The sequence below is a fragment of the Artibeus jamaicensis genome, unplaced genomic scaffold (assembly GCF_021234435.1).
Source record: "Artibeus jamaicensis isolate MK-2021 breed Jamaican fruit bat unplaced genomic scaffold, CSHL_Jam_final contig_465, whole genome shotgun sequence".
NCBI classification, from domain to species: Eukaryota; Metazoa; Chordata; class Mammalia; order Chiroptera; family Phyllostomidae; genus Artibeus; species Artibeus jamaicensis.
In genome coordinates this window covers 3,876,135-3,892,888 of record NW_026521843.1, presented here as the reverse complement: position 1 = coordinate 3,892,888, position 16,754 = coordinate 3,876,135, and positions in this window count along the sequence as shown.

Below are 16,754 nucleotides of genomic sequence, written 5' to 3'. Positions count from 1 at the left end.
GCTCCACCCCACCCAAGGCTATATCGAATTGCTTTATATAACACTCAGGAGGACCTGAGGGGCACCCCCCACTTCCGTCTGCGAGGATCCCCCCAGAACAGGGTCTACACTGCCCTCGAGGTCCCCCAGCCCTGCAGGGCTGAGCTGATGGCAGCTTCTTTGCCCCTCTTATGCCACAGCCGGGCTCGGAGGCATATTCTGTCGGTGATCATGAGGGACAAGGAGACTGCTGGTACCAGAATGAAACCACTGCCACTCACACTGATCTGCCCAGGAGCCAACCCCCTTCCCGAGGAAAGACCCGGTCCCTGTCTCATTGTTTTTACTGCAGGGCAATTGCTAAGGCTACTTCGTGCCAGGCACAAAGCCGGAGACACTGCCTGTCTAGACTTCGAACCCCAGGTTTGCCAAAACCCTGCACTTGTAGCCCCCGTGCTAGCCCACATCTTCCACCAGCCCAACTCGTTCCTGTGCTGCAAGACCTGGCTCAGGCACCGCCTCCTCCAGGAAGTCTCTGCTGATTGCCCAGCTCATCCTGGCTTCTCCCCTCTAGTGGGTTGCACTTCCCAGAAGGAAGCTGGGCAATCTCCTCTGTTCAATGGCAGGGCCTCAGAAGGAGAGACCAGACTTTTCCCATCCTCGCACTTTCTGAGCCGCATGCGGTAGCCTCTCAGCACTCCCCCAGAGAAAGGAGCCCCTCAGGGAGAGGCCCAAAGCAGCCCCTGCCTCGCAGCCAGCTCACCGTCTGTCTACGGGGGGACGAGGCTCATAGAACAAAGTCATACATCGGGGGGGCTAAGAGCCCTCTGAGGCATGGAGGTGGTGCCAGGGTGGGGGAGGGCCCAGCAGGGGAAAGGCAGCCCTGGCGGTCTCACCCCCTCTCCCCATCTCCTGGGCATCACTGACAGCTGCTAAAAGTGATCTGTGGATCCAGCCGGCCCCACTGATGCGACAGGACTCACAGGAGGGGGAAGGAGGGCATTGCCGGGGTCTCAGGAGAGCACTGACCCCATACAGAAGTCTTAGGAACAATCTGTGATGTCGGATTTAACAGGTGGCCAAGTGCGATGCACAGCTCATTTTCTCTGCTGGGAACTGGCTCTTACCCTGTTCCCCTCCAGTAAACTGAGCTCCAGAGAGGGGACCCCCGCAAAGCATTTGAGTTTTCTATAACCACGATAAATGCCCAGCCATTGACTACCTGGAAATTCACAGAAAAGTGGGGGTAGTTTTCTCCAATCTCCTGAGTACCTCTAAGTAGGAAATTGACTGACAAACCCCTGCAGACATTCTAGAACACTGCGTTCCTTTATAATCTGGTCTCCAGGTCTAGAACACTTACTACCTCTGTTGAAGAGACATTGTTGCTAGGATACAACCAACGAGTAAACACCCTGAGTCCTGCTGTTGTTTCATAGAACCCAGCCTCTGTAGCTTTAGTACACCGGCTGGGCTAAGGGCATGCACAGTTGACTAATTATTCTAACTAATGGACACTCTCGAGCCCCTCCCCAACCAGACCTGTCACTCCATGGTCTCCAGAACATTCCTTGTGCCCTTTAAATACTGCTGATCCTCAGGCTCCTCCCCCAGGGCCCCGACTCTCAAGACTTGCAAGTTCGGGACCAATACTGAGGGCAGGCCTCTGCGATTTGGCCTCCCAGGACCCCGGCTTCTCCCTTCCCTCTGCTGCTGATGCCGTCTCCTGGGCGCAATGACCCAGGCCACCACCACCGCAAACGGGCCTCAGCTGCCATAGGGAACCGAACATGGCTCCACCTCGCGCTGTTCCCCAGCCTCAGGTATATGTATTCACCTTCTTTCTAGGTGTCTCCACCTGGCTGGGGCCGCCTTCCTGCTCCTCCACAGCAACCCCTCATCTTCCAGGGGCCCACACCCCCCTCTCGGTTAATCAGCTCACTTCAGCCCTCAGTTGCCGGAGGCAGAAAAGTGGAAGTCATCCCCCATCCCCTGGTCAAGGCTGACTTCACCTCCTCGTAATTCTCCGCATCTTTGCTTCCTCGCCGCCACCCCGACTGTGACCGCCTCGCATGAGAACCTCACGTCTCTGTCCCAGCATGTGGCGGGCATCACCCACCACTCTCCGGCGTCCAGTCGGACACCCACTTGGCCCAGTCACCAGGACACCCTCGCGGTTGATATCCGCACGCACAGAACCTGTGCGGAGAATGGGTTTCCCTCCACTGAGGGCGATTTGACGTCGGATCCCGATTATAAATGAATTATATACGCTCTTTGACTCCACCATGCCAGGGCAAGGAGCTTGGCCTCTGAACCCGTAACCCGCAGCGTGGCTGATGAAAACCGCAGGGCGCCCCCCACAGGGGAGGTGTGGAAAACAACGTGCTGGACTGGGGGACGTTTCAAAGCCGCTAAAAAGGCAGGCTGTGCACAGTAGTCAGGCCGACTGGGAGGCATGGGAACACCAAGCAACGGCTGCAACAGTGGCGTTGCGCGTCGCTGTCGTGCCAAAGCGGGGCGGGTACATACATGCTCTGGTGTTCAGACTGGAAGAAAATGCTAACACTGGGCGTGGAGCTTGCTCTCCAGAAAAGGAACTTGGGGTAAGGGGGAGTGGGGTGCTCCAGGTCTACTTTTTGACCCTTCCAATTTCTTTTATATAAAAATATACTTTCTTGATTATGCCATTACAGTTGTCCCATTTTCCCCCTTCATTCTCCTCCACCCTGCACACCCTCTCCCACCCACATGCCCCGCTTTAGTTCATGTCCATGTGTCATAAGTTCTTTAACTTCTATATTTCCCACACTATTCTTGCCCTCCCCCTATTTTCTGTCTATTGTCTATGCTACTTATTCTCTGTACCTTTTCCCCCCTCTCCTCCTCCCACTTCCCTGTTGCTAACCCTCCATGTGATCTTCATTTCTGTGGTTCTGTTCCTGTTCTAGTTGTTTGCTTAATTTGTTTCTGTTTTTGTTTTAGGTGTGGTTGTTAGTAATTGTGAGTTTGCTGTCATTTCACTGTACATGTTTTTATCTTCTTTTTCTTAGATAAGTCCCTTTAACATTTCATATAATAAGGGCTTGGTGATGATGAACTCCTTTAACTTGACCTTATCTGAGAAGCACTTTATCTGCCCTTTCATTCTACATGATAGCTTTACTAGAGAGAGTAATCTTGGATGTAGATCCTCGCCTTTCATGACTTGGAATTCTTCTTTCCAGCCCCTTCTTGCTTGCAAGGTCTCTTTTAAGAAATCAGCTGACAGTCTGATTGGAACTCCTTTGTAGGTGACTGTCCCCTTATCTTTTGCTGCTTCTAGGATTCTCTCCTTCATTTTAATCTTGGCTAATATAATGATGATGTGCCTTAGTGTGTTCCTTTTTGGGTCCAACTTCTTTGGGACTCTCTGAGCTTCCTGGACTTCCTGGAAGTCTATTGCCTTTGCCAGATTGGGGAAGTTCTTCTTTATTATTCGTTCAAATAAGTTTTCCACTTGTCGCTGTTCCTCTTCCCCTTCTGGTACCCCTATAATTTGGATGTTGGAACATTTAAAGACGTCCTGGAGGTTCCTAAGCCTCTCCTCATTTTTTAAAATTCTCATTTCTTGATCCTTTTCTGTTTTGTTGTTTCTTTCTTCCTTCTGGTCCACTCCATTGATCTGAGTCCCAGTTTTCTTCCCATCACTATTGGTTTCCTGTGCATTTTCCTTCATTTCACTTAGCATGACCTTCATTTTTTTTATCTAATTTGCAACCAATTCAACCAATTCTGAGAGCGTCCTGATCACCAGTGCTTTGAACTGTGCATCTGATAAGTTGGCTATCTGTTCATCGCTTAGTTGTATTTACTCTGGAGCTATGATCTGTTCTTTCATTTGGGCCTTTTTTTTTTGTCTTGTCTGGCCTGTTCCGTATGAGGGGTGGAGCCTTAGGTGTTCACCAGGGTGGGGGCTGGGTTGTGACGCTATATGTGGGGGCGGGTCAGAGAGGGAACAGTGATGCTCATTCCGCTCTCTCTTGGATTTCGGTCCCCTCTGCCGCTTCCCCCAAGCAAACTGGGCCCTTCTGGCACTGATTCCTGGACAGGTGGGCTTGTGTGCGTTCTAGGACCCTGTGAGTCTCTCCAACGAACTCTCCCGAGAGGCTGGGAGTCTCTCCCTGCACCTCAACCCCCACAGGTTTTTTTTAGTCAGAGGCTTTATTTCCCCATTGCTGAAGCCCTGGGTTATGCGGTCTGTCTCGCTCCCCAGTTTCACCTGGTTTATCTGCCCAGGAGTGTGGGACCACCTGGTCAGCCACCTTGCACATGGTGCCTCACTTCATAATTGCCACCTCGCTGGGTCTGCCTGTTGCCACCCTGTGCCCAGGGTCTGCCAGCTGCCATCTTGCGCGCCCAAGGTATTTTCCTGCCTAGTGCCACCGCTGTTTGTGCTGGGACCCCTCTCTGTCCAACTGCCCAACCCTGCCCTGCTTACCGGTCTGGATGAATGTGTCTATTTTATCTCCTTGGTTGTTCGACTTCCATACAGTTCAATTTTCTGTCAGTTTCGGTTGTCATTTTGTTTCTAAATTGTTGTTGTCCTTATTTCAGTTGTGGGAGGAGGCACAGTGTGTCTACCTACGCCTCCCTCTTGGCCAGAAGTCCCCTTCCAATTTCTTTACATTGAGCGCATTTTACTTTTTCAAATGAAAAGATGTTCAACCCGTCCTGTGCCCTGTGACCAGAGACCTTTCTAAAGAGCAAATCTGCTCATGTGTCATTCCGTACTTCGCCCTCTGGGGGCACTCCAGGACGGCCGTCTGGGGCAGTCGGTTCATGCTTCGGGTAGAGCAGTTACCACCTGTGAATTGTTTGTAGCACCTGCTCACTCTCAAAAGTGTCATCGGTGGACCATACATCATCTCCTCACTCCGTGAGTGATCCTAAAGATACAGTTGACCCTCCTGAACATGAATGGCAAGTCTGCCCACCCCCCGGCCCAACCCCCCCCATGTCCATCCTAATGGCCCTGTAAGCTCTTTAAACTCCAGAAACACTGAACTATAGAGCTCCCCTGAACACGAGCTGTTCTCAGCCCCCAGGCCTTTGCTCCTGCTATATGTACCCTCTCCAGGGAATGCCCCGCCTCCCCGCCCGGCCCGGGCGCAGCCAGTCACCCCAATTCCGAGTAGGCTGCTGATTCAGCCCAGTCATTTTGCTGAGTGTGTTGACGCAATTGCCTGGTGAGGGGGGAGCCTACGCTTGGCACCCAGTGGGCAGGGAGAGGAGAAGGGATGTGGACTCAGGGCTCACTGAGCAGCCTTTACCCAAAGAGGAGGGGCCGGGTTCCAGCAGGCCTGTGGCCATGGCTTCGCCTGAGGGCCAAGGCTGCAGAAAGGTGAGGCCACGAGGTGGGACCCAGGCCAGGACTCACAAGTTCCTCGTGGGCCAAGGCTCACTTCCTAAAACGTCTTCTAGATCTCGCTCACAGAAATACAAAGAGTGTCTGGGAAAAGTCCAGCCATTGTTAATGTAAGGAGAATGGTTTGCAAAACAACCATGCAAACTGGCAGCCAAGGAGCGTGGACTCAAATGCAAATGCATGAACAATGACGACTTCACTGTACTAGCCAGTGGGGGCAGTAGATGCCATTGAGTGAGCATGTGTCCTGTGTGGCTGTCACATTCAAAATGACTGAGCAAATAGAGCAACAAATCTGCATCAAATTTTGCGTTAAGCTTGAACATTCCTCCATGGAAATTATTTGGATGAGTCAGAAGGTCGCAGCTGTGGGCAACTGATGATGGGCAGCTTCATTATGACAATGTACCTGCTCATGCATCCCATCTCATGCAGAGTTTTATTTTGGTGAAACATCAAATCACCCAGGTGACTCAGGTCCCCTACAGCCCAGATTTGACACCTTGCAACTTCTGGCTTTTCCCAAAACTAAAATCACCCTTGAAAGGGAAGGGATTTCAGACCATCAGTGAGATTCAGGAAAATACAGTGGGGCAGCTGATGGTGATTGGGAGAACAGTGTGTGAGGTCCCAAGGTGTCTATTTGAAGGGGAGTGAAGGGGCATTATCCTGTGTACACTGTTTCTTGTATCTTGTATCTTCTTCGATAAATGTCTCTATTTTTTCACACTACATGGCTGGATATCTTCTGGACAGACCTCTTAGATTTCAGGGAGTGTAGGAGCCATACTTACTATTTCCCACCTGCCTGGGGCTCCCTGGCTTCCTCTGCTTCTGCACCAACGTTTGCCTTTGCCCGCAGCGACACCTAGTGGACGTGGCTGGCCACACCAGTGCCTCTCCTGGCGGCTTCCATCAGCCAGACTGAGCCTGCTGGGCTCCTGGAGGGGCTGAGAAAGGGGGACTGAAGAAATAAGCCTGAGGAGGAAGCTGGACAGTGATAGGACAGAAAATGGACTCGTGCAGCCTGGTCAGCAACGCAGGCCCTGGAGCCCGACCAGCCTGGCTGTGTGTCACCCACTTAGATACCTTCCAGCCTGTGACCCTGGGGGAGTCCCAGGACCTCTCACCGGCTCACATCTGAAAGGAAGGCAACCCTTCCCAGCTCCCAGATTGCTCCCAGGGCTAGTTACCTGAAACGGTTCAGGTACTGTGGGAAGTGGCGGCTGACAGGGTAAGTTCGCAGTAAAACAGAGGGATGGGTCACTCCGCTGTTGCCAGAGCTCTCCCGCCCCAGACACTCAGATTCATAAACACATGCTACAACATCTGTTCATTCAGCAAAAACTCTGAATGTGCCAGAGGGAAGGGAAAAGACCTACCTCTCCATGTTTATAACCAAGAAGAACCAGGACTCTCCTAGGCCACGGGCCGGGGGCCGGGCCCTTCACCCAATCAGCTGTCCACTGAGCTCCTGGTCAGTCCAGGTCCAGTGGGGCCCCAGCCCTCGGAGGCCTGCGGGCCTGGAGGGGCAGAACCACAGGCAGGCCTTGCCAGAGGTCTGTCCCCAGCTCTGGGGGAGCAGGGAGGCCTCTCAGAGGCGGAGGCACACTGATCTAGAAGGTTCCAGAATGTTCCCTGTCCACGGAGAGTCAGTTTCTCTCCAAAGCACACTCTGTAGGCGGCTCACACAACCCACAGAGAAACAGCTTCCCTTCGATCCAGCTCAGGATTTTCACCATTTCAACCTCTGCTCAGAAGTGGGGCCCAAGTGGAGACAGCCCAAGTGCTGCCTCCTTCTGAGATGGCGCTGCCTCCTTCTGCCGCTGTGGGGGGAGAGATGGAAATGCACGGGGGTGGGGGGGTTCTTCAGTCCTGCGTGGCACTCACTGTATGAGCTGCTTGCTGGGAATTTGCAACGGAATTTAGAAAATTGGTAATGCCAGGCTTAAGTCTTCTTCAGAAGCTTGGGAGAGTGGGGTAGGGAGAGGAATTCGTTGTAGAACTCAGTGGCCCTGTGGCATCCACCAACAGTGAGTGGACTGCAGAGAGGCACCGGCGAGCCCTGGAGGAAGGAAGGGTTCTCTCCGGCTGAGGGGCCGCTGGCTGCCGCCCTGAGCTCTGGGGCCCCGGCTCTGCCTCCAGACACTGCAGCGTCCAGCCCTGGCACGTCGCCAGATCTGTCCAGCTCTGATCTGCGTGCCCACTTACCTCATTAACACCATCAGACAGCCTGCTGTGTGCCAGGCGCCCCGCCTGGAAACATGTGTGTGACCGAGTGCCCTGCCCTGGCCTGTGGGATCGCCAATCTGTCATTGGTGTGAGGATTCGGGGGGTTCAAGAGGCCAGTACCCAGGCTCCCTGGCCCTCAGAAACCTTAGAAGGGGCCCAAAAATGTTCTGTGCAGACCGCTAGCCCACTCCCCGCTCTGGGATGTTTATCTGTCACCCATCTGAAGGGTGATGAAACCCTCCAGGGGGGCAGAGAAATAGCAGCACAGAAGGAGCCCCGGGACCTCGCCTCCTCAGGCCATCCTGGTCCCCCTGAGCCAGCAGGGGGACAGGAGGAGAGGTGGGGTACAGTAGGGGGGAAAAGCCCCTGAATTTCAGAGTCCTGGCCTCAGGCAGGAGCCGGCCTGGGCCAGATTGGGACTGGAAGTGAAACTGACATCTGCCCCTTCTGTGAAGCTGGTATGGCCTGGGGGGGGGGGTGGGGGGAGGCTGGTCCGGGTGGGCTGCAGCCTCAAATGGGATCAGAAGACTCCCTGCTGTACCTGATTCAGCACCTCCTGACCCATCCCATCCAGGCCGAGCAGAGACCTGGCAAGGATCTGTCCCTGCCCTGCGTATAAGGCAGCCAGTGTTTGCAGCTGGAAGTGGAGAGCCTGTGGGCACAATGGCAGGGGGGCCCTCAGTCAGGAAGGAACTGGCCGCCTCCTCCCTCCAGGGGCTGCGTGCCCAGTGCGGGCATTCTCAGTGAGCTGAGTGACTTGGCGGAGGTGGGAGGCCCTTGCAGACCGAGTCAAGAAAGTGCCCTTTACAGAGACTGCAATATAAATGGGAGTCGGTCGTGGCTGTGGCCCTGCAAGGTGGGGGAGGGGGCGGTCACAGAGCCGATCACCACGAAGCCTGTCTGTCTGTCAGGCTTCAGATCTGAAACTCATCATACTCGTTAGTTGCGATACACTCACCCGTAGCTCCAGGTGCATGAAGACTCTCCTTAGCTGACTGGGAGATAAAGGAATCCAGGGAAGAAAGGAGGTGGGGGGAAGGCTTGTTCCAGCAGGGTCCTGGAGCAGAGTAGTGGTCTTCACTTCCCAGAGGCCCCTCTGGGTTAAGCAAGGTGCAAAGGGCCCCTCACGGCTCAGGGCAGTGAGAGGCGGGAGCCCGTGGAGGAAGGGGTCATTACCAGCAAGAATGAGATATTCTCCCGGAGAGCTGCTCTGGGCGGGGGTGGGGGGGGGCATTCCTGGAGGACGCCACAGCAGTGCGCCCATTTGCGTCAACAACACAGGCAACATTTGGCAGTGGGCCTGTTCTAGCCTGTTCCGAGAACTCCACGTGTGTTGTGTGTCCAGGGGCACAGCCGCTCCCTCTCTCAGGGCCTGGGCTGCAGCAGCAGCAGGACACTGAACTTAAAAGTCATTTACAAAGGGTTAATGTAGGGTTAATGTATTTATATTTTAGAGGGAGAGAATATCAATGTATGGTCAATGTATGGTTGCTTCTCGTGGGTCCCCTGTTGGGAACTGGCCTGCAACCCAAGCATGTGCCTTGACTGGGAATTGAACCTCAATCCTCTGGTTCGCAGGCCCGTGCTCAATCCACTGAGCTACACCAGCCAGGGCTAGATTTGGAATTTTAGAGTGAACCCATGGACGGATACTCCTTCGGGAAAACAATTTAGAATAATCTGCAGTCGTCTGGAACGCCCTCCTGCAGAGAACAGGGATTGCAACATTTCAGCACGGGACTTGGCGCCACCTGGTGGTCGTCCTGATTACACTCCCCCAAACCCCTTCCCCGGGAAAAACTAAGAGAACTTTGGCCTTGGACCGGAACTTGGCTGCAGCCGTCTTGCAAATTCACCAGATTCCACCAGCTCAAACAAAATCATCCAGCCCAAAACAAACAGAAAACTGATAGGCATAGAGGTCCGTGGCATTTCATTCATTTATAGGTTTATTTATTGGAAGGTTCATTCATTCATTCCCCCTGGCCCCTGCCAGGAGCTGCGAATATAAACCTGGCAAGGTCATGGCCCTTCCAGCTGCTCAGGAAGTGCTGGAGGAGGCAGGCACATGTGTGCTAAGAAGTTGAAGGAACAGGATGCAGCTGGGACCTGGAGGAGCCGCAGGCCCCCACCCTCCCTGGGGACAGCTGTGGGAGAACCTGGGTCTTAAAGGCTGGATGGGAATCAGCCAAGGGTGGAGTGGGGGGAGAGGGGTGGGGGCAGACGTTCTAAGCAGAGACAGCCAGAGAGGGAGGTTTTTTGGCAAGAGGACCAACCCAGGGTGGCTGGAGCAGGGAAGGCGGGACTAAGGCACCCTCGGACTGGTTCTCCACCGCTGGGAAGTGTGATTTGTGTCTCTGCAGGAGGCCGGAAGGACAATTTACCCAGCTTCTAAGTCTCACAGGAATCCTTGGTGGGACTTCAGAGGTCATCTCCAAGTGAGAGTCCATCTTTAGTCACAAAGACAAACTGGCAAGGTAGAGAAACGTGATCTTTGAGGAACTGCCTTCACCTTGTGTCCCGTTACCCCCTGGTTGTACCACTTGGGACGTACTATCTTCATTTCCTTAATTCTACAATTTTACCTAATGACTAGCACAAGTGGTTAGCATTACATTTTTTCAATGAAAGCATTAATGCTGTTCAAAGTAAACATGTGAAATCCATCACATGATTGCCCTACTTTGACATGTCTTTGACTTTTAGCATATCAGAAAATAAAGTAAGAGAAGGTCCTAGGCCCCTCTCACCCTGTAGAAAGCTCTGGGAAATTCTGGAAAGCTCTGGGGAAGGATGGACTAGAAGAGGACCAAGAAGGACTTTTCTAACAGTTGAGGTCCAAGATGCTGAAATCTGAACTAGGCCAGGATGTGTGTGGATGGAGAGAAGAAATACTATTTAGGTTTCAAATTTGGCAGGATTTGGGGATTGGTTCTGGGAAAGAAAAAAAAATTGTTGACAATCCCCTGTGCCTGTGGAGGAGAGCAGATCCTGGTTACCACGGGATCTGTTGTTTGGTGAGCAGAAAACCAACATCCTTGGTTTTACAGCTTTTGGCAAAGTGACAGACAGCCTCAGACCTGGCAGGTGTGGCAATGGGAACTTGCAGGAGCCAGAGGGAGTCACACGGGTCAACCAGGAGAGGGAGGAGGGACGTGAAGCATGCACGGTCCACAGGCTGCAGGCGCCAGTGGTCCTGGGGGCTGTTTCGGGGGAGGGCCCCTGCTGGGCGGGGTTCTGGGCCTCCAGTATCCCAGAAGAACCTGGGAGAGATTTGGACCCGTCTGACAGGAACCCTGGGGGGTGTGTAGGTCTGCCAGCATCAGCACTGTCACAGAAACTACCTGAGGACCCAGCCCCAGGAGAAAGCAATAGCAGGGCCCAGAATGAGCCCCAGTTTGTGCCCCTAATGACCAGGAGAAGGGGCCACCTTCTCATGGAGTTGACAGAGTCAAGTGTCCCCTGACTGCACCAACCTGTGGCTTCGAATGGAGTTGTCATTTTAAGAGACAGGAGGAGCAAGTCCCGCTTCACTGACCCCGGTGCTGGGGATTAGTAGAGAACCCCCTGAGAGTCTTCCCAGGGAGCCGTGAGTGCTGGGGACCAATGCCCCGGCCCCCGCGGAGCCAGGGCCAGTGGTTGCTGTGCCTTCGTGTCCCCTCTGAAGGAGGGGTTTCCTAGGAGTGTGGTAGCAATTTCCTCTCCTTATTTTCAAGGGGTGTTCTTTGCCACTATAATAGAATAAGAATACTACACACACGCAAGGAAGACAGAGCGTGACCGGGTGTCAGCCACCACCCAGGCAACGTGGAGGATGCACGAGAAATAAGCCCAGCCCGTGTCCTCAGGGAGCTCCCGGTCCCTCGCCGGAGAACGGGCTCCCTGCTGGACTTTGGAGTCAGAGAAACCGGGTTACAAACTGGGGGGTTATATACATTCTCTGCGAAATGTCCCAGTTTCCCTCCCCATCATGCTCTTCCCTGCAGGAAAAGGAGACATCACTGTTACTAACCGAACTGTGCCCCCTCAAAATCCATACGTTGGAGCTCTGGCCCCCAGTGTGACTGTCTTTGGAGGCGGGCCTTTAAGGAGGACATGAAGGTTAAATGAGGTCACAGGGTGGGGCCTAACCCAATAGGAAGAGGAAGTTACACCAGGAGCATGTGGCCCAGGGAAAGACCACGTGAGGACTCAGAGAGAAAGGGGCAGCAGACAAGCCAGGGGCTGAGGCCTCAGAAGAAGCCAACCCTGCGGGCCCCTGCACCTTGGACATCCAGCCTCTGGAACAATGAGACATCGAATTTCCGTTGTTTAAGCCACCCAGTGGGTGGCATTCGTTCCGGCAGCCCTAGCAAACCGATCCAATCCCCACTAGTTGAACTCCTGCGTCCTGCTTGGTCCAGTAAATGGGAGTGGAGGTGAGAGAGGTATGTCACTTCCAGACGGGAGATTTAAAAGAAACTCTCTGTTTTATTCATCAGCATCCTCACCCCCAACCCCGCTTAAAAAAAATTCTGGGAGAGAGCACATACAAAGTTAACATATCTACTTATTAGTAATATTATGAACTATGTGAACTGTGGCGGGAGTTTGAGTCATTCATTCTGTTCATTGTTCTGGAAAAAAGTCACGTTTCTGAACCACCCTCCCCTCCCCCTTAAATCGTCTGGTGTGTTCTCTTCTGCCCACTGACCAAGCCTCGGAGGGCAGATCAGGAAGAGGGGTCTGCCTTGCTTCAGAGGATATCATTGGGGTCCTTCCTGTTTTTCCGAGGAGCAATGGCCCCGAGCTGGTGTTTGATTGGCCCAGCTTCCAGCCGAGGCCAAGGGGACCTTCTGAAATTGTATCAAATCACCCAACTCCGGAACCCAATTCTCATTTACTGAGCACCCAGAAAGCCATACGAAGTATAGGCCAAAGTTCTAGAATTCAACAAATTTAGTCATGTGAGAGGCATTAATCTTTTGTTATTAAAACCTATAGTGTGTTAAAAGAAAAGTGACTGGCGTGGTCGCTGTCCCTGCACCTGCGTAGCTGGGGGACTGGTCCCGGTCGGCCTGCTACAGAGGGCTAACCACTGAGGGTCTCCCCACACCAAGCCCTTCCCCTCTGCGCCTTTGAGCTGCACTTGCCAGGAACGGCCCCCTTCTAGTCCCCCACCACCCAGGAACCCTCTTCAACATCAGACTCCCCAAAAGGGAGCAGTTGCTTGCTTGCCCTGGGGTCTCATAGAACTTTCTGTCCGTACCTTCTTCGTAGCTTTTTATCGGCCTGCTCTCTGCATTGGGCTGCGGGCATCTATGGGCAGGAGACTGCTCCCTCTCTTTTATTTTATTTTTCAATCACAGTTTACATTCTGTATTGTTTTGTGCTAGTTCCAGGTATGCAGCTCAGAACAGGGAGCCTCTCTTAGGCATCTTAGCAGCCCAGGACCGCACTGTGCCAGAAATAAGTGGATATTCAGCAAATATTGGTCGAATGAGCCAGAGAGGGAGGGAAGGAGTGGATGAGAGTGTGCAATGAACACTTCCTTTGCCTGCATCTGCTGCCAAGCCACCTTCATACTTTAGCTTTCAAATTCAAACCCTCCAAGAAGAGCCAGAATATTCTAGACTAGGCAAAGTGCACCGATAAGCCTACCTTTTGATGGCTGGGACCGCGTTTTCTGTATTTCTTTTGTTCTACGCTCAGCATCCAGCCACTCGAGGCCTTGGCACAGCTGCTGAGGGAAGCACCGAACCCCCAACTCTGGAGACGAGCAGATTTGGGGGTCCTAGTCAAGCATAGCTCTCTTGTACAGGGCAGCCCTGGTTCAACAACCTCAGGCCTACTCAACAATTTGTGTTCGGGAGGAGGTGTCGGCTGGAGCTGAGATTTAAACTGTTGTACAAAATGGCCATCGTACACTCGGCAGCACCTGGAAAACAGCTTGTGGCACCGGCCACATGGTGAGCCTCTGGTCCGTCGGGTGGTGCCCTGTGCCGACCCTCCGATGTGTGTGGAAACCACCCCCGTGTCCACGAGGAGAACACAGACTGTGGTCCGTGCACACAGTGGGCACAGCCAGCAATTACATATCATGCGGATGGGCCGCCCAGCAGAACTCTGAGCGGAAGAAGCCGGATACAGTGCATACTGGTGGTTGTATTTTTACACTGAGTGGTGGAGCTGGGGTTTTATTTATTATTTTTAATGTGTATTTTATTCATATGTTTACTGTATTATACTTTTTCTGTTACCATTGATCCCCCTCATGCACACTCTCCCCAGCAATCACCATCCTGTTGCCCACAGGTGTGATTCTATGAAGTGCCCAGTTAGGCAAAGCTAACACATGACGGTCATATACAGTATTAGCTATTTTTTTCTGGGAGGTGCAGCAGGTGGTTCTGGGGTGCTGTTTACATGGGCTGTTCACCTTAGGAAGAGGTCAAGGGGCTGTTACCCTTAAAGACTTGTGCTCTATTTAGTATGTATGTTTGTATTGAAGATATTAGCCTGCCCGGTGGCCATGACAAAGTACCACAGACTAGAGGGCTCAAACCACAGACATGTATTATATCACAGTTGTGGAGGCTGGAAGTCCAAGGTCAAGGTGCTGGCAGGGTTGGTCTATCCTGAGGCCTCTCTCCTTGGTGTGCAGACCACTGCCTCCCGGCTGTGTCCTCACGTGGTCTTTACTGCGCATGCACACTCCTGGTGTCTCTTCCTCTTCTTAAAAACCTGTCCTATTGGATTAGGACCCCCCCCCATGACCTCACTTAGCCTCAATTACCTCATTAAAGGCCCAATTTCCAAATACAGTCATTTAGATGTTAAGGCTTCAACATAATGGATTTGGGGGAGACACTGTTTAGTCCCTGACAATGTTACATTTCAATAAAAAGTCACTTAAAACAAAAGGCAAAAACACAAAACAAAAAAGACCTTGGGCCCCTAAACTTCCACAGGCAAGAGGGGACAGAGCCCAGGAGAGCAGGCGTCTCCCCTCCCTCCTCCTCCCCAGGGGCCAACCCTGAACCTGACCCTGACCCTGATGAGGAGGCACCTTTGCCCAGTGTGAAGCCCTATCAGGCCCACCCCTCGGGATTTCAGAATTGCTTAACCAGGGACGGTTCTGTGTCTACTCTTCTCCTTCCTGACAGGTAGTGTTTATGATTCTCCTGCCTGCCCTAACACTGTACTTCAGGGGTTTGCGGGTGGGAGGATAGCTCGTTCTTTCAGTTCACAAGCTCTGTACCCGGGGGCCTCACACCCTGACCTAGAGGGTCAGCACATCTCCCAGATATCCAGGACTTTGAGCTGGGTGTAGCCCCTTTGGGGAGGGACTGTGTCTACCCTAGTGTGGAGGAAGACAAGCACGGATATTTGGAGCCCAGACTGCAGAGGAGATTAGATGGATCCTAATCTGTGCAATTTCTCTTCCCGGCCAGAGAAGACTATTTCCCAGCATGCCCTGCAGTTAAGTTGGGGCTTCTGGCCAATGGAATCCAAGTGAAAGGATGGTGCCAGGCCTGGTCAAAACTCCCTGTGCAACCCTCCTTGTTCTCTTTGTTCTCGTCAGTCGAATGCAGAAGAGCCAAGCAAGGACTCTGAGGAGGAGCCAGAACAGTGCTGTCTGATAGAGTAGCCCCTAGCTCCATGTGGCTGTTGAGCACTTGAAACGTGGCTATTTTGAGGTGTGCTGTAAGTGTAAAATATACACATACATATTAATATACACTTACATATTAATATACACTTAATATACACTTTGAGGCCCAAGTCTTTGGGCCTCAAAGACTTAGGATGAAAAGAATAGGTTAGTAAATAGGTTATTAATCATTTTATAGAATGACAGGTTGAAATGATAACATTAGAGATATCTTGGTTTAAACCATATTATTAAAATTAATCTACCTTTTTAGTGTGACTACTAGAAAATTTTTAATTTGATATGTTGTCGTGGCTCACATTGTATTTCTGTTGAACAGCCCTGTTCTAGAACCGTGTTTCTCTGCCTTTCTCTTTCTTCTTTCTCATTGTCATCCTCCTAAGGAGCCTTTTTAGACACTTCCTAATTTCCTCTCTCCCATGAAATTTGAAAAGCACGGATATACTCTGTATCTGTTTATATACTGTAGCCCTAGGAATATCTAAGGTTTTTTTTTTCATCTCCTTCCCTCCACAAGCCAGTTTTGCCCCGTTGGGGACAGTACTTCCCACCTTGACTGAGAGTGCACAGTTTCAGAAGATGGCGACATTGTCTGGTGGGTGGAGCCAGAGTCCCCCAGTCATCACCTGAAAAGCCACTCCCAGTGAGAGCAAGGAACGGCCATTTACAGTATAAACCAATGAGATTTTAGGGTTGTTTTAGAGGCCACCATTAATTACCCTGACACACCAAGTCCTAGATTTTTCAACAGCATCAGTAAACTCGAAGAGATCTTAGAGAGTTAAAACTCAGGGATCCACAGAGGCAAGCCTGCTTACTACAGTCTCAAGGTCTCACCATGTCCCACAGCCCCCAGCACCACCCCCAAACGGGCACTGGCTGCGGCTTCCTCTTCACCGTGTAGGTTCACCTGTCTATGCCTTCTTCACACCTATGGGTCCCTCTCCCCCAGAAAGACATTCTCCTGCTTGTCTAGCAAATCTTCCAGACTCAGGTCTAGTGCCTTCCTACTAGTCATTACCATTCCTGGACCTCACTGTGCTCATAAACGCTTTTGCCAGAATCATAGCTATGTTATGTGTTAGGCGGCGGAGAGAATGAAACTATTACTAATAAAAAACCAAAATGCTCAAGTCTACTCCAAACATAGGAGGGGAAATCAGAGTGGAAAGATTCCTTAGTCTTGGTCTATTATACTTCAAACAGTTTTGCAAATCTTACAAGATGTCAGACCATATGAAGGCATTGCGAGGGCCCCACCCAGGGCGAAGAAGAAAACCGGGGGAGGAGCACTGAGGCTTAAGTCCTGCAGGGAACGTGGTTCTGTCTGAGAAAGGCTTTGCACAGTCCTGTGCCCAGGACATGGCAACTTTTAAGGCAATTCAACAAAATACTTGTTGACACAGGTTATATATAGCACGTGGTTAGCAAGTGTTTTTTGACTGAGTACTAATCCGGGAACAAGAAAAATTAATAATTTAA